This window comes from Schistocerca gregaria, chromosome 2, assembly GCF_023897955.1.
Source record: "Schistocerca gregaria isolate iqSchGreg1 chromosome 2, iqSchGreg1.2, whole genome shotgun sequence".
NCBI classification, from domain to species: Eukaryota; Metazoa; Arthropoda; class Insecta; order Orthoptera; family Acrididae; genus Schistocerca; species Schistocerca gregaria.
The window spans coordinates 715613147-715629441 of record NC_064921.1 but is presented as its reverse complement, the minus strand read 5'-3'; the positions used below and the strand labels follow the sequence as shown (position 1 = coordinate 715629441).

General features: G+C 49.0%; 15 non-coding genes across 15 annotated transcripts; 5 read left to right on the top strand and 10 right to left on the bottom strand.

Moving 5' to 3' along the window:
- Positions 1–242: 242 nt before the first annotated feature.
- On the bottom strand, positions 243–314 carry Trnap-ugg (transfer RNA proline (anticodon UGG)). The gene has a single exon. It is a non-coding gene; the product is annotated as a tRNA-Pro (tRNA).
- A 1796-nt stretch (positions 315–2110) lies between these two features.
- On the bottom strand, positions 2111–2182 carry Trnap-cgg (transfer RNA proline (anticodon CGG)). The gene has a single exon. It is a non-coding gene; the product is annotated as a tRNA-Pro (tRNA).
- Positions 2183–2403: 221 nt separating this feature from the next.
- On the top strand, positions 2404–2476 carry Trnav-uac (transfer RNA valine (anticodon UAC)). Its single transcript has one exon. It is a non-coding gene; the product is annotated as a tRNA-Val (tRNA).
- A 635-nt stretch (positions 2477–3111) lies between these two features.
- Trnap-ugg (transfer RNA proline (anticodon UGG)) lies at positions 3112–3183 on the bottom strand. The gene has a single exon. It is a non-coding gene; the product is annotated as a tRNA-Pro (tRNA).
- A 2083-nt stretch (positions 3184–5266) lies between these two features.
- Trnav-uac (transfer RNA valine (anticodon UAC)) lies at positions 5267–5339 on the top strand. Its single transcript has one exon. It is a non-coding gene; the product is annotated as a tRNA-Val (tRNA).
- Positions 5340–5974: 635 nt separating this feature from the next.
- On the bottom strand, positions 5975–6046 carry Trnap-ugg (transfer RNA proline (anticodon UGG)). Its single transcript has one exon. It is a non-coding gene; the product is annotated as a tRNA-Pro (tRNA).
- A 1789-nt stretch (positions 6047–7835) lies between these two features.
- Trnap-ugg (transfer RNA proline (anticodon UGG)) lies at positions 7836–7907 on the bottom strand. Its single transcript has one exon. It is a non-coding gene; the product is annotated as a tRNA-Pro (tRNA).
- A 1791-nt stretch (positions 7908–9698) lies between these two features.
- Trnap-cgg (transfer RNA proline (anticodon CGG)) lies at positions 9699–9770 on the bottom strand. Its single transcript has one exon. It is a non-coding gene; the product is annotated as a tRNA-Pro (tRNA).
- Positions 9771–9991: 221 nt separating this feature from the next.
- Trnav-uac (transfer RNA valine (anticodon UAC)) lies at positions 9992–10064 on the top strand. Its single transcript has one exon. It is a non-coding gene; the product is annotated as a tRNA-Val (tRNA).
- Positions 10065–10699: 635 nt separating this feature from the next.
- On the bottom strand, positions 10700–10771 carry Trnap-ugg (transfer RNA proline (anticodon UGG)). Its single transcript has one exon. It is a non-coding gene; the product is annotated as a tRNA-Pro (tRNA).
- A 1791-nt stretch (positions 10772–12562) lies between these two features.
- On the bottom strand, positions 12563–12634 carry Trnap-cgg (transfer RNA proline (anticodon CGG)). The gene has a single exon. It is a non-coding gene; the product is annotated as a tRNA-Pro (tRNA).
- Positions 12635–12855: 221 nt separating this feature from the next.
- Trnav-uac (transfer RNA valine (anticodon UAC)) lies at positions 12856–12928 on the top strand. Its single transcript has one exon. It is a non-coding gene; the product is annotated as a tRNA-Val (tRNA).
- A 635-nt stretch (positions 12929–13563) lies between these two features.
- On the bottom strand, positions 13564–13635 carry Trnap-ugg (transfer RNA proline (anticodon UGG)). The gene has a single exon. It is a non-coding gene; the product is annotated as a tRNA-Pro (tRNA).
- A 1790-nt stretch (positions 13636–15425) lies between these two features.
- On the bottom strand, positions 15426–15497 carry Trnap-cgg (transfer RNA proline (anticodon CGG)). The gene has a single exon. It is a non-coding gene; the product is annotated as a tRNA-Pro (tRNA).
- A 221-nt stretch (positions 15498–15718) lies between these two features.
- Trnav-uac (transfer RNA valine (anticodon UAC)) lies at positions 15719–15791 on the top strand. Its single transcript has one exon. It is a non-coding gene; the product is annotated as a tRNA-Val (tRNA).
- Positions 15792–16295: the final 504 nt, after the last annotated feature.

Sequence of the window (16295 nt, the reverse complement as noted above, 5' to 3'; positions counted from 1 at the left end):
CACCGGTTCGATTCCGGGGGGAAACACATTTTTGTCGCACTCAACAAGACACTTGCTACAATCTCTACGGTGAACATTTAAATCAATTTCAAACGTCCAACCACCAGGCTGCAGATGGCTCAAATGATACATGAAACTCTTTCAGAAGCGGCTACTTGGTTTTTGTGTTTACCTGGAGGGCTGGAAATGCGCGGAAAAGCCGCCGGCATGCCAGTAGTCGCCACACGTTTGCACGAAACGCAAGGCTCGTCCGGGATTTGAACCCGGGACCTCCTGCACCCAAAGCAGGAATCATACCCCTAGACCAACGAGCCACCTGCCGGTGGCAGTGAAGGTAATCCCAAGCAGTCCAGCTCCGAGGAACACAAACTTTCATGTAAATCAGAAAGAAAAGCGCTTTCTGAAGGCAGCGCCCACCACTGATGGAAAGAATATTAAAGGCAATGAATGTAGAGTGAGTAATTTCATCGCGCTCTGCAGATGAACAGACGGTGGTGTTTCACTTTCGTCATGTGGTTTCTCAGTGTCAAGGGAAGGCAAATGCACTAAACAAAAGAACACCGGGAATCCGAAACACCAACTCATAACGAAAAGATAGCGGAATATACTGCAAGCAAAACTTCCAAACACGACTCCTGAAGGCGTCGGTGCCTTAAGAATTATTCCGTGCAGCAATGATCATCTACGAAGAGCCAACTGTATGTGTCGCTCCACCACGCAACTTTTTTTGATATCGTTTTACCTAAATTTCCATTACCTGTTCTTTACAAGAATACCGTGTGGCTTTCAACTGGTCTGCTTCGTCCAGCAGCGATAGTAGTAAGTAAACCGACCACAGTATCATTAGAAGTAGGTCAGACACAAAAATCGGAGTTGCTCTGTAGCACATGTTATTCTGCTTTCAAATGCAATTGTATGGCTGGGAGTAGTGGCGTACTCCTGTAATGCAGGCGTCCGGGAGGCCGTTGCTGTGGGAGACATCTGGGAACAACTACAGATACGGCCGTTTCATTAGCTCAGGAACGACCGCGATGCTCTTATCGAGCTCTGCAGATAGACCAGACTGCAGTGCGGAATTTTCGGCTAGTGGTGGCTCGGGGTTAAGAGAAGTCGGGAGCTGTGAGCAAAACTACATCGGGAAACCGAAACAGACGACTCATAACGAAAAGATTGCGGAATGTACTGCAAAAGCAAACGTTGGAGAAGACGAACTCTGAAGCCGTCGGTGCTTTAACAAACATTCCGTGCAGCAACGATAATCTGGGAAGAGCGAAGGGTGGGTACCACTCGACCACACAACAAAATTTTATATAATGTTCTACTTGTTCTAAATTTGCGTTTCCAGATCATCAGTAAAATACTGTGTGATTTACACCTGGCTTGCTTCTTCGAAAAGCGATATTAAGAAATACATCGACTGCAACGGCATTAGGGGTCGCGGGTCCGGGCGCCGGCGCGCCAGCGGCGGCCTGTCGGGGCTGCTGGTGCCTCCATCTAGAGCTACTGCTACCGCTGGCCCCGGGCTCCTTGCCGCTAACGAAGTGATTGCTTTTGGTGACATCATTTGCAATAGCGACTGCGCGAATTGACGGTAGCTCTTACGGAAAGCAAGAGTAGCTGATGCTACCGAGGACTCGGCCGCGTTCATTGCCGACGACTTCTTGGGCTCTTATTCATGGTGGCATTCAGACAGGCAAGGGTGCTGTCGATTGTTAGGTACGAATGCGAAATTCCTGCATTGTGCGTTTCCGCAAAGTGATTTTTACGCCAAAGTTGCGATCGTCCTCAAGTTGTGTCACATGTGGAGCTCACAGCGTAGCAGTTTCCGTGGTGTAGCGGTTATCACGTCTGCCAACACGCAGAACGTCACCGGTTCGATTCCGGGCGGAAACACATTTTTGTCGCACTCAACAAGACACTTGCTACAATCTCTACGGTGAACATTTAAATCAATTTCAAACGTCCAACCACCAGGCTGCAGATGGCTCAAATGATACATGAAACTCTTTCAGAAGCGGCTACTTGGTTTTTGTGCTTACCTGGAGGGCTGGAAATGCGCGGAACAGCCGCCGGCATGCCAGTAGTCGCCACACGTTTGCACGAAACGCAAGGGCTCGTCCGGGATTTGAACCCGGGACCTCCTGCACCCGAAGCAGGGATCATACCCCGAGACCAACGAGCCTTCTCGATGCACATGAGTAACGCCTCCGTTCTTGGTATCACCGTGCAGAGCTACTGCTCAGCCAGCGTTCTCCCTGGCTGTTGCGGTTTGATTGTTTAAACCGTTGTCTTTTACTATAGCAACTTCTAGAATCGGACGGAGCTCGTAGCCGATGCCCTTGCTTACGCAGGAAAAATCTGTTGGAACTACGGTTTTCCAGGTAGTACAACGGCAAAACCGTCGTTTCCGTGGTGTAGCGGTTATCACGTCTGCTTTACACGCAGAAGGTCCCCGGTTCGATCCCGGGCGGAAGCACGACTTTTTTTAAACCCGTTTTCGGATTCCATTTCCGAGATAACGTCACGTCTGCGTATGCAGGGATAATAAATGTCGTATGCTACACCGATATCGCGTTATTTTACTGTCAAATGCTCTTGCTCCCATAGTGCACCGGTATTCAGTAACTCAGAACGCTCGTAGCCCCATTCTGGCCGGCAAAATTTAGTATCCATTTCTTCAAGACTACTTCAAGTTCGCTTCATACTGGCTTTCCTGAGCTCTTTGCACTCGCCTTGTCACAACTCTCTTGAAGCGTGAACGTAACTAATAGTGAGAAACTCTTAACTACGCTCAGTCTTGTATCCCACGCTTTGGTTGACGTTGTCGCTAATCAGATGAAGGTAGACTGCTCCACGATTGAGCTTCGTCTCCAATCACGGTGCACACGTTCTGCAAAGACAACCTTTGTTTTCCGTAGCATGCAAGATTACTGTCGGCTCTTCTACAGAAATCGACCTATGTAATTTACTGGTATCAGATTCTTGCCATATCAAACGTCCCTTCATGACCGTAGGGCCACACACAGCGTGCTGCGGCACGCATCTCTTCTTCATTGCAGAGCTACAAACGTGGGTGAGCTACACCTACTCTTCAGCACGGTCAAAACGGTAGGGCTCGTCCGGGATTTGAACCCGGGACCTCCTGCACCCAAAGCAGGAATCATACCCCTAGACCAACGAGCCACCTGCTGCTAGCAGTGAAGGTAATCCCAAGCAGTCCACCTCCGAGGAACACAAACTTTCATGTAAATCAGGAAGAAAAGCGCTTTCTGAAGGCAGCGCCCACCACTGATGGCAAGAATATTAAAGGCAATGAATGTAGAGTGAATAATTTCATCGCGCTCTGCAGATGAACAGACGGTGGTGTTTCACTTTCGTCATGTGGTTTCTCAGTGTCAAGGGAAGGCAAATGCACTAAACAAAAGAACACCGGGAATCCGAAACACCAACTCATAACGAAAAGATAGCGGAATATACTGCAAGCAAAACTTCCAAACACGACTCCTGAAGGCGTCGGTGCCTTAAGAATTATTCCGTGCAGCAATGATCATCTACGAAGAGCCAACTGTATGTGTCGCTCCACCACGCAACTTTTTTTGATATTGTTTTACCTAAATTTCCATTACCTGTTCTTTACAAGAATACCGTGTGGCTTTCAACTGGTCTGCTTCGTCCAGCAGCGATAGTAGTAAGTAAACCGACCACAGCATCATTAGAAGTAGGTCAGACACAAAAATCGGAGTTGCTCTGTAGCTCATGTTATTCTGCTTTCAAATGCAATTGTATGGCTGGGAGTAGTGGCGTACTCCTGTAATGCAGGCGTCCGGGAGGCCGTTGCTGTGGGAGACATCTGGGAACAACTACAGATACGGCCGTTTCATTAGCTCAGGAACGACCGCGATGCTCTTATCGAGCTCTGCAGATAGACCAGACTGCAGTGCGGAATTTTCGGCTAGTGGTGGCTCGGGGTTAAGAGAAGTCGGGAGCTGTGAGCAAAACTACATCGGGAAACCGAAACAGACGACTCATAACGAAAAGATAGCGGAATGTACTGCAAAAGCAAACGTTGGAGAAGACGAACTCTGAAGCCGTCGGTGCTTTAACAAACATTCCGTGCAGCAACGATAATCTGGGAAGAGCGAAGGGTGGGTACCGCTCGACCACACAACAAAATTTTATACAATGTTCTACTTGTTCTAAATTTGCGTTTCCAGATCATCAGTAAAATACTGTGTGATTTACACCTGGCTTGCTTCTTCGAAAAGCGATATTAAGAAATACATCGACTGCAACGTCATTAGGGGTCGCGGGTCCGGGCGCCGGCGCGCCAGCGGCGGCCTGTCGGGGCTGCTGGTGCCTCCATGTAGAGCTACCGCTGGGCCCGGGCTCCTTGCCGCTAACGAAGTGATTGCCTTTGGTGACATCATTTGCAATAGCGACTGCGCGAATTGACGGTAGCTCTTACGGAAAGCAAGAGTAGCTGATGCTACCGAGGACTCGGCCGCGTTCATTGCCGACGACTTCTTGGGCTCTTATTCATGGTGGCATTCAGACAGGCAAGGGTGCTGTCGATTGTTAGGTACGAATGCGAAATTCCTGCATTGTGCGTTTCCGCAAAGTGATTTTTACGCCAAAGTTGCGATCATCCTCAAGTTGTGTCACATGTGGAGCTCACAGCGTAGCAGTTTCCGTGGTGTAGCGGTTATCACGTCTGCCAACACGCAGAACGTCACCGGTTCGATTCCGGGCGGAAACACATTTTTGTCGCACTCAACAAGACACTTGCTACAATCTCTACGGTGAACATTTAAATCAATTTCAAACGTCCAACCACCAGGCTGCAGATGGCTCAAATGATACATGAAACTCTTTCAGAAGCGGCTACTTGGTTTTTGTGCTTACCTGGAGGGCTGGAAATGCGCGGAACAGCCGCCGGCATGCCAGTAGTCGTCACACGTTTGCACGAAACGCAAGGGCTCCTCCGGGATTTGAACCCGGGACCTCCTGCACCCGAAGCAGGGATCATACCCCGAGACCAACGAGCCTTCTCGATGCACATGAGTAACGCCTCCGTTCTTGGTATCACCGTGCAGAGCTACTGCTCACCCAGCGTTCTCCCTGGCTGTTGCGGTTTGATTGTTTAAACCGTTGTCTTTTACTATAGCAACTTCTAGAATCGGACGGAGCTCGTAGCCGATGCCCTTGCTTACGCAGGAAAAATCTGTTGGAACTACGGTTTTCCAGGTAGTACAACGGCAAAACCGTCGTTTCCGTGGTGTAGCGGTTATCACGTCTGCTTTACACGCTGAAGGTCCCCGGTTCGATCCCGGGCGGAAGCACGACTTTTTTTAAACCCGTTTTCGGATTCCATTCCCGAGATAACGTCACGTCTGCGTATGCAGGGATAATAAATGTCGTATGCTACACCGAGATCGCGTTATTTTACTGTCAAATGCTCTTGCTCCCATAGTGCACCGGTATTCAGTAACACAGAACGCTCGTAGCCCCATTCTGGCCGGCAAAATTTAGTATCCATTTCTTCAAGACTACTTCAAGTTCGCTTCATACTGGCTTTCCTGAGCTCTTTGCACTCGCCTTGTCACAACTCTCTTGAAGCGTGAACGTAACTAATAGTGAGAAACTCTTAACTACGCTCAGTCTTGTATCCCACGCTTTGGTTGACGTTGTCGCTAATCAGATGAAGGTAGACTGCTCCACGATTGAGCTTCGTCTCCAATCACGGTGCACACGTTCTGCAAAGACAACCTTTGTTTTCCGTAGCATGCAAGATTACTGTCGGCTCTTCTACAGAAATCGACCTATGTAATTTACTGGTATCAGATTCTTGCCACATCAAACGTTCCTTCATGACCGTAGGGCCACACACAGCGTGCTGCGGCACGCATCTCTTCTTCATTGCAGAGCTACAAACGTGGGTGAGCTACACCTACTCTTCAGCACGGTCAAAACGGTAGGGCTCGTCCGGGATTTGAACCCGGGACCTCCTGCACCCAAAGCAGGAATCATACCCCTAGACCAACGAGCCACCTGCCGGTGGCAGTGAAGGTAATCCCAAGCAGTCCACCTCCGAGGAACACAAACTTTCATGTAAATCAGAAAGAAAAGCGCTTTCTGAAGGCAGCGCCCACCACTGATGGCAAGAATATTAAAGGCAATGAATGTAGAGTGAATAATTTCATCGCGCTCTGCAGATGAACAGACGGTGGTGTTTCACTTTCGTCATGTGGTTTCTCAGTGTCAAGGGAAGGCAAATGCACTAAACAAAAGAACACCGGGAATCCGAAACACCAACTCATAACGAAAAGATAGCGGAATATACTGCAAGCAAAACTTCCAAACACGACTCCTGAAGGCGTCGGTGCCTTAAGAATTATTCCGTGCAGCAATGATCATCTACGAAGAGCCAACTGTATGTGTCGCTCCACCACGCAACTTTTTTTGATATCGTTTTACCTAAATTTCCATTACCTGTTCTTTACAAGAATACCGTGTGGCTTTCAACTGGTCTGCTTCGTCCAGCAGCGATAGTAGTAAGTAAACCGACCACAGTATCATTAGAAGTAGGTCAGACACAAAAATCGGAGTTGCTCTGTAGCACATGTTATTCTGCTTTCAAATGCAATTGTATGGCTGGGAGTAGTGGCGTACTCCTGTAATGCAGGCGTCCGGGAGGCCGTTGCTGTGGGAGACATCTGGGAACAACTACAGATACGGCCATTTCATTAGCTCAGGAACGACCGCGATGCTCTTATCGAGCTCTGCAGATAGACCAGACTGCAGTGCGGAATTTTCGGCTAGTGGTGGCTCGGGGTTAAGAGAAGTCGGGAGCTGTGAGCAAAACTACATCGGGAAACCGAAACAGACGACTCATAACGAAAAGATTGCGGAATGTACTGCAAAAGCAAACGTTGGAGAAGACGAACTCTGAAGCCGTCGGTGCTTTAACAAACATTCCGTGCAGCAACGATAATCTGGGAAGAGCGAAGGGTGGGTACCGCTCGACCACACAACAAAATTTTATATAATGTTCTACTTGTTCTAAATTTGCGTTTCCAGATCATCAGTAAAATACTGTGTGATTTACACCTGGCTTGCTTCTTCGAAAAGCGATATTAAGAAATACATCGACTGCAACGTCATTAGGGGTCGCGGGTCCGGGCGCCGGCGCGCCAGCGGCGGCCTGTCGGGGCTGCTGGTGCCTCCATGTAGAGCTACCGCACGGCCCGGGCTCCTTGCCGCTAACGAAGTGATTGCTTTTGGTGACATCATTTGCAATAGCGACTGCGCGAATTGACGGTAGCTCTTACGGAAAGCAAGAGTAGCTGATGCTACCGAGGACTCGGCCGCGTTCATTGCCGACGACTTCTTGGGCTCTTATTCATGGTGGCATTCAGACAGGCAAGGGTGCTGGCGATTGTTGGGTACGAATGCGAAATTCCTGCATTGTGCGTTTCCGCAAAGTGATTTTTACGCCAAAGTTGCGATCGTCCTCAAGTTGTGTCACATGTGGAGCTCACAGCGTAGCAGTTTCCGTGGTGTAGCGGTTATCACGTCTGCCAACACGCAGAACGTCACCGGTTCGATTCCGGGGGGAAACACATTTTTGTCGCACTCAACAAGACACTTGCTACAATCTCTACGGTGAACATTTAAATCAATTTCAAACGTCCAACCACCAGGCTGCAGATGGCTCAAATGATACATGAAACTCTTTCAGAAGCGGCTACTTGGTTTTTGTGTTTACCTGGAGGGCTGGAAATGCGCGGAACAGCCGCCGGCATGCCAGTAGTCGCCACACGTTTGCACGAAACGCAAGGCTCGTCCGGGATTTGAACCCGGGACCTCCTGCACCCAAAGCAGGAATCATACCCCTAGACCAACGAGCCACCTGCCGGTGGCAGTGAAGGTAATCCCAAGCAGTCCAGCTCCGAGGAACACAAACTTTCATGTAAATCAGAAAGAAAAGCGCTTTCTGAAGGCAGCGCCCACCACTGATGGAAAGAATATTAAAGGCAATGAATGTAGAGTGAGTAATTTCATCGCGCTCTGCAGATGAACAGACGGTGGTGTTTCACTTTCGTCATGTGGTTTCTCAGTGTCAAGGGAAGGCAAATGCACTAAACAAAAGAACACCGGGAATCCGAAACACCAACTCATAACGAAAAGATAGCGGAATATACTGCAAGCAAAACTTCCAAACACGACTCCTGAAGGCGTCGGTGCCTTAAGAATTATTCCGTGCAGCAATGATCATCTACGAAGAGCCAACTGTATGTGTCGCTCCACCACGCAACTTTTTTTGATATCGTTTTACCTAAATTTCCATTACCTGTTCTTTACAAGAATACCGTGTGGCTTTCAACTGGTCTGCTTCGTCCAGCAGCGATAGTAGTAAGTAAACCGACCACAGTATCATTAGAAGTAGGTCAGACACAAAAATCGGAGTTGCTCTGTAGCACATGTTATTCTGCTTTCAAATGCAATTGTATGGCTGGGAGTAGTGGCGTACTCCTGTAATGCAGGCGTCCGGGAGGCCGTTGCTGTGGGAGACATCTGGGAACAACTACAGATACGGCCGTTTCATTAGCTCAGGAACGACCGCGATGCTCTTATCGAGCTCTGCAGATAGACCAGACTGCAGTGCGGAATTTTCGGCTAGTGGTGGCTCGGGGTTAAGAGAAGTCGGGAGCTGTGAGCAAAACTACATCGGGAAACCGAAACAGACGACTCATAACGAAAAGATTGCGGAATGTACTGCAAAAGCAAACGTTGGAGAAGACGAACTCTGAAGCCGTCGGTGCTTTAACAAACATTCCGTGCAGCAACGATAATCTGGGAAGAGCGAAGGGTGGGTACCACTCGACCACACAACAAAATTTTATATAATGTTCTACTTGTTCTAAATTTGCGTTTCCAGATCATCAGTAAAATACTGTGTGATTTACACCTGGCTTGCTTCTTCGAAAAGCGATATTAAGAAATACATCGACTGCAACGTCATTAGGGGTCGCGGGTCCGGGCGCCGGCGCGCCAGCGGCGGCCTGTCGGTGCTGCTGGTGCCTCCATGTAGAAGCTACCGCTGGGCCCGGGCTCCTTGCCGCTAACAAAGTGATTGCTTTTGGTGACATCATTTGCAATAGCGACTGCGCGAATTGACGGTAGCTCTTACGGAAAGCAAGAGTAGCTGATGCTACCGAGGACTCGGCCGCGTTCATTGCCGACGACTTCTTGGGCTCTTATTCATGGTGGCATTCAGACAGGCAAGGGTGCTGTCGATTGTTAGGTACGAATGCGAAATTCCTGCATTGTGCGTTTCCGCAAAGTGATTTTTACGCCAAAGTTGCGATCGTCCTCAAGTTGTGTCACATGTGGAGCTCACAGCGTAGCAGTTTCCGTGGTGTAGCGGTTATCACGTCTGCCAACACGCAGAACGTCACCGGTTCGATTCCGGGCGGAAACACATTTTTGTCGCACTCAACAAGACACTTGCTACAATCTCTACGGTGAACATTTAAATCAATTTCAAACGTCCAACCACCAGGCTGCAGATGGCTCAAATGATACATGAAACTCTTTCAGAAGCGGCTACTTGGTTTTTGTGCTTACCTGGAGGGCTGGAAATGCGCGGAACAGCCGCCGGCATGCCAGTAGTCGCCACACGTTTGCACGAAACGCAAGGGCTCGTCCGGGATTTGAACCCGGGACCTCCTGCACCCGAAGCAGGGATCATACCCCGAGACCAACGAGCCTTCTCGATGCACATGAGTAACGCCTCCGTTCTTGGTATCACCGTGCAGAGCTACTGCTCACCCAGCGTTCTCCCTGGCTGTTGCGGTTTGATTGTTTTTATCGTTGTCTTTTACTATAGCAACTTCTAGAATCGGACGGAGCTCGTAGCCGATGCCCTTGCTTACGCAGGAAAAATCTGTTGGAACTACGGTTTTCCAGGTAGTACAACGGCAAAACCGTCGTTTCCGTGGTGTAGCGGTTATCACGTCTGCTTTACACGCAGAAGGTCCCCGGTTCGATCCCGGGCGGAAGCACGACTTTTTTTAAACCCGTTTTCGGATTCCATTTCCGAGATAACGTCACGTCTGCGTATGCAGGGATAATAAATGTCGTATGCTACACCGATATCGCGTTATTTTACTGTCAAATGCTCTTGCTCCCATAGTGCACCGGTATTCAGTAACTCAGAACGCTCGTAGCCCCATTCTGGCCGGCAAAATTTAGTATCCATTTCTTCAAGACTACTTCAAGTTCGCTTCATACTGGCTTTCCTGAGCTCTTTGCACTCGCCTTGTCACAACTCTCTTGAAGCGTGAACGTAACTAATAGTGAGAAACTCTTAACTACGCTCAGTCTTGTATCCCACGCTTTGGTTGACGTTGTCGCTAATCAGATGAAGGTAGACTGCTCCACGATTGAGCTTCGTCTCCAATCACGGTGCACACGTTCTGCAAAGACAACCTTTGTTTTCCGTTGCATGCAAGATTACTGTCGGCTCTTCTACAGAAATCGACCTATGTAATTTACTGGTATCAGATTCTTGCCATATCAAACGTCCCTTCATGACCGTAGGGCCACACACAGCGTGCTGCGGCACGCATCTCTTCTTCATTGCAGAGCTACAAACGTGGGTGAGCTACACCTACTCTTCAGCACGGTCAAAACGGTAGGGCTCGTCCGGGATTTGAACCCGGGACCTCCTGCACCCAAAGCAGGAATCATACCCCTAGACCAACGAGCCACCTGCTGCTAGCAGTGAAGGTAATCCCAAGCAGTCCACCTCCGAGGAACACAAACTTTCATGTAAATCAGGAAGAAAAGCGCTTTCTGAAGGCAGCGCCCACCACTGATGGCAAGAATATTAAAGGCAATGAATGTAGAGTGAATAATTTCATCGCGCTCTGCAGATGAACAGACGGTGGTGTTTCACTTTCGTCATGTGGTATCTCAGTGTCAAGGGAAGGCAAATGCACTAAACAAAAGAACACCGGGAATCCGAAACACCAACTCATAACGAAAAGATAGCGGAATATACTGCAAGCAAAACTTCCAAACACGACTCCTGAAGGCGTCGGTGCCTTAAGAATTATTCCGTGCAGCAATGATCATCTACGAAGAGCCAACTGTATGTGTCGCTCCACCACGCAACTTTTTTTGATATCGTTTTACCTAAATTTCCATTACCTGTTCTTTACAAGAATACCGTGTGGCTTTCAACTGGTCTGCTTCGTCCAGCAGCGATAGTAGTAAGTAAACCGACCACAGTATCATTAGAAGTAGGTCAGACACAAAAATCGGAGTTGCTCTGTAGCACATGTTATTCTGCTTTCAAATGCAATTGTATGGCTGGGAGTAGTGGCGTACTCCTGTAATGCAGGCGTCCGGGAGGCCGTTGCTGTGGGAGACATCTGGGAACAACTACAGATACGGCCATTTCATTAGCTCACGAACGACCGCGATGCTCTTATCGAGCTCTGCAGATAGACCAGACTGCAGTGCGGAATTTTCGGCTAGTGGTGGCTCGGGGTTAAGAGAAGTCGGGAGCTGTGAGCAAAACTACATCGGGAAACCGAAACAGACGACTCATAACGAAAAGATTGCGGAATGTACTGCAAAAGCAAACGTTGGAGAAGACGAACTCTGAAGCCGTCGGTGCTTTAACAAACATTCCGTGCAGCAACGATAATCTGGGAAGAGCGAAGGGTGGGTACCGCTCGACCACACAACAAAATTTTATATAATGTTCTACTTGTTCTAAATTTGCGTTTCCAGATCATCAGTAAAATACTGTGTGATTTACACCTGGCTTGCTTCTTCGAAAAGCGATATTAAGAAATACATCGACTGCAACGTCATTAGGGGTCGCGGGTCCGGGCGCCGGCGCGCCAGCGGCGGCCTGTCGGGGCTGCTGGTGCCTCCATGTAGAAGCTACCGCTGGGCCCGGGCTCCTTGCCGCTAACGAAGTGATTGCTTTTGGTGACATCATTTGCAATAGCGACTGCGCGAATTGACGGTAGCTCTTACGGAAAGCAAGAGTAGCTGATGCTACCGAGGACTCGTCCGCGTTCGTTGCCGACGACTTCTTGGGCTCTTATTCATGGTGGCATTCAGACAGGCAAGGGTGCTGGCGATTGTTGGGTACGAATGCGAAATTCCTGCATTGTGCGTTTCCGCAAAGTGATTTTTACGCCAAAGTTGCGATCGTCCTCAAGTTGTGTCACATGTGGAGCTCACAGCGTAGCAGTTTCCGTGGTGTAGCGGTTATCACGTCTGCCAACACGCAGAACGTCACCGGTTCGATTCCGGGCGGAAACACATTTTTGTCGCACTCAACAAGACACTTGCTACAATCTCTACGGTGAACATTTAAATCAATTTCAAACGTCCAACCACCAGGCTGCAGATGGCTCAAATGATACATGAAACTCTTTCAGAAGCGGCTACTTGGTTTTTGTGCTTACCTGGAGGGCTGGAAATGCGCGGAACAGCCGCCGGCATGCCAGTAGTCGCCACACGTTTGCACGAAACGCAAGGGCTCGTCCGGGATTTGAACCCGGGACCTCCTGCACCCGAAGCAGGGATCATACCCCGAGACCAACGAGCCTTCTCGATGCACATGAGTAACGCCTCCGTTCTTGGTATCACCGTGCAGAGCTACTGCTCACCCAGCGTTCTCCCTGGCTGTTGCGGTTTGATTGTTTTTATCGTTGTCCTTTACTATAGCAACTTCTAGAATCGGACGGAGCTCGTAGCCGATGCCCTTGCTTACGCAGGAAAAATCTGTTGGAACTACGGTTTTCCAGGTAGTACAACGGCAAAACCGTCGTTTCCGTGGTGTAGCGGTTATCACGTCTGCTTTACACGCAGAAGGTCCCCGGTTCGATCCCGGGCGGAAGCACGACTTTTTTTAAACCCGTTTTCGGATTCCATTTCCGAGATAACGTCACGTCTGCGTATGCAGGGATAATAAATGTCGTATGCTACACCGATATCGCGTTATTTTACTGTCAAATGCTCTTGCTCCCATAGTGCACCGGTATTCAGTAACTCAGAACGCTCGTAGCCCCATTCTGGCCGGCAAAATTTAGTATCCATTTCTTCAAGACTACTTCAAGTTCGCTTCATACTGGCTTTCCTGAGCTCTTTGCACTCGCCTTGTCACAACTCTCTTGAAGCGTGAACGTAACTAATAGTGAGAAACTCTTAACTACGCTCAGTCTTGTATCCCACGCTTTGGTTGACGTTGTCGCTAATCAGATGAAGGTAGACTGCTCCACGATTGAGCTTCGTCTCCAATCACGGTGCACACGTTCTGCAAAGACAACCTTTGTTTTCCGTTGCATGCAAGATTACTGTCGGCTCTTCTACAGAAATCGACCTATGTAATTTACTGGTATCAGATTCTTGCCATATCAAACGTCCCTTCATGACCGTAGGGCCACACACAGCGTGCTGCGGCACGCATCTCTTCTTCATTGCAGAGCTACAAACGTGGGTGAGCTACACCTACTCTTCAGCACGGTCAAAACGGTAGGGCTCGTCCGGGATTTGAACCCGGGACCTCCTGCACCCAAAGCAGGAATCATACCCCTAGAGCAACGAGCCACCTGCTGCTAGCAGTGAAGGTAATCCCAAGCAGTCCACCTCCGAGGAACACAAACTTTCATGTAAATCAGGAAGAAAAGCGCTTTCTGAAGGCAGCGCCCACCACTGATGGCAAGAATATTAAAGGCAATGAATGTAGAGTGAATAATTTCATCGCGCTCTGCAGATGAACAGACGGTGGTGTTTCACTTTCGTCATGTGGTTTCTCAGTGTCAAGGGAAGGCAAATGCACTAAACAAAAGAACACCGGGAATCCGAAACACCAACTCATAACGAAAAGATAGCGAAATATACTGCAAGCAAAACTTCCAAACACGACTCCTGAAGGCGTCGGTGCCTTAAGAATTATTCCGTGCAGCAATGATCATCTACGAAGAGCCAACTGTATGTGTCGCTCCACCACGCAACTTTTTTTGATATTGTTTTACCTAAATTTCCATTACCTGTTCTTTACAAGAATACCGTGTGGCTTTCAACTGGTCTGCTTCGTCCAGCAGCGATAGTAGTAAGTAAACCGACCACAGCATCATTAGAAGTAGGTCAGACACAAAAATCGGAGTTGCTCTGTAGCTCATGTTATTCTGCTTTCAAATGCAATTGTATGGCTGGGAGTAGTGGCGTACTCCTGTAATGCAGGCGTTCGGGAGGCCGTTGCTGTGGGAGACATCTGGGAACAACTACAGATACGGCCGTTTCATTAGCTCAGGAACGACCGCGATGCTCTTATCGAGCTCTGCAGATAGACCAGACTGCAGTGCGGAATTTTCGGCTAGTGGTGGCTCGGGGTTAAGAGAAGTCGGGAGCTGTGAGCAAAACTACATCGGGAAACCGAAACAGACGACTCATAACGAAAAGATTGCGGAATGTACTGCAAAAGCAAACGTTGGAGAAGACGAACTCTGAAGCCGTCGGTGCTTTAACAAACATTCCGTGCAGCAACGATAATCTGGGAAGAGCGAAGGGTGGGTACCGCTCGACCACACAACAAAATTTTATATAATGTTCTACTTGTTCTAAATTTGCGTTTCCAGATCATCAGTAAAATACTGTGTGATTTACACCTGGCTTGCTTCTTCGAAAAGCGATATTAAGAAATACATCGACTGCAACGTCATTAGGGGTCGCGGGTCCGGGCGCCGGCGCGCCAGCGGCGGCCTGTCGGGGCTGCTGGTGCCTCCATGTAGAGCTACCGCTGGGCCCGGGCTCCTTGCCGCTAACGAAGTGATTGCCTTTGGTGACATCATTTGCAATAGCGACTGCGCGAATTGACGGTAGCTCTTACGGAAAGCAAGAGTAGCTGATGCTACCGAGGACTCGGCCGCGTTCATTGCCGACGACTTCTTGGGCTCTTATTCATGGTGGCATTCAGACAGGCAAGGGTGCTGTCGATTGTTAGGTACGAATGCGAAATTCCTGCATTGTGCGTTTCCGCAAAGTGATTTTTACGCCAAAGTTGCGATCGTCCTCAAGTTGTGTCACATGTGGAGCTCACAGCGTAGCAGTTTCCGTGGTGTAGCGGTTATCACGTCTGCCAACACGCAGAACGTCACCGGTTCGATTCCGGGCGGAAACACATTTTTGTCGCACTCAACAAGACACTTGCTACAATCTCTACGGTGAACATTTAAATCAATTTCAAACGTCCAACCACCAGGCTGCAGATGGCTCAAATGATACATGAAACTCTTTCAGAAGCGGCTACTTGGTTTTTGTGCTTACCTGGAGGGCTGGAAATGCGCGGAACAGCCGCCGGCATGCCAGTAGTCGCCACACGTTTGCACGAAACGCAAGGGCTCGTCCGGGATTTGAACCCGGGACCTCCTGCACCCGAAGCAGGGATCATACCCCGAGACCAACGAGCCTTCTCGATGCACATGAGTAACGCCTCCGTTCTTGGTATCACCGTGCAGAGCTACTGCTCACCCAGCGTTCTCCCTGGCTGTTGCGGTTTGATTGTTTTTATCGTTGTCTTTTACTATAGCAACTTCTAGAATCGGACGGAGCTCGTAGCCGATGCCCTTGCTTACGCAGGAAAAATCTGTTGGAACTACGGTTTTCCAGGTAGTACAACGGCAAAACCGTCGTTTCCGTGGTGTAGCGGTTATCACGTCTGCTTTACACGCAGAAGGTCCCCGGTTCGATCCCGGGCGGAAGCACGACTTTTTTTAAACCCGTTTTCGGATTCCATTTCCGAGATAACGTCACGTCTGCGTATGCAGGGATAATAAATGTCGTATGCTACACCGATATCGCGTTATTTTACTGTCAAATGCTCTTACTCCCATAGTGCACCGGTATTCAGTAACTCAGAACGCTCGTAGCCCCATTCTGGCCGGCAAAATTTAGTATCCATTTCTTCAAGACTACTTCAAGTTCGCTTCATACTGGCTTTCCTGAGCTCTTTGCACTCGCCTTGTCACAACTCTCTTGAAGCGTGAACGTAACTAATAGTGAGAAACTCTTAACTACGCTCAGTCTTGTATCCCACGCTTTGGTTGACGTTGTCGCTAATCAGATGAAGGTAGACTGCTCCACGATTGAGCTTCGTCTCCAATCACGGTGCACACGTTCTGCAAAGACAACCTTTGTTTTCCGTTGCATGCAAGATTACTGTCGGCTCTTCTACAGAAATCGACCTATGTAATTTACTGGTATCAGAT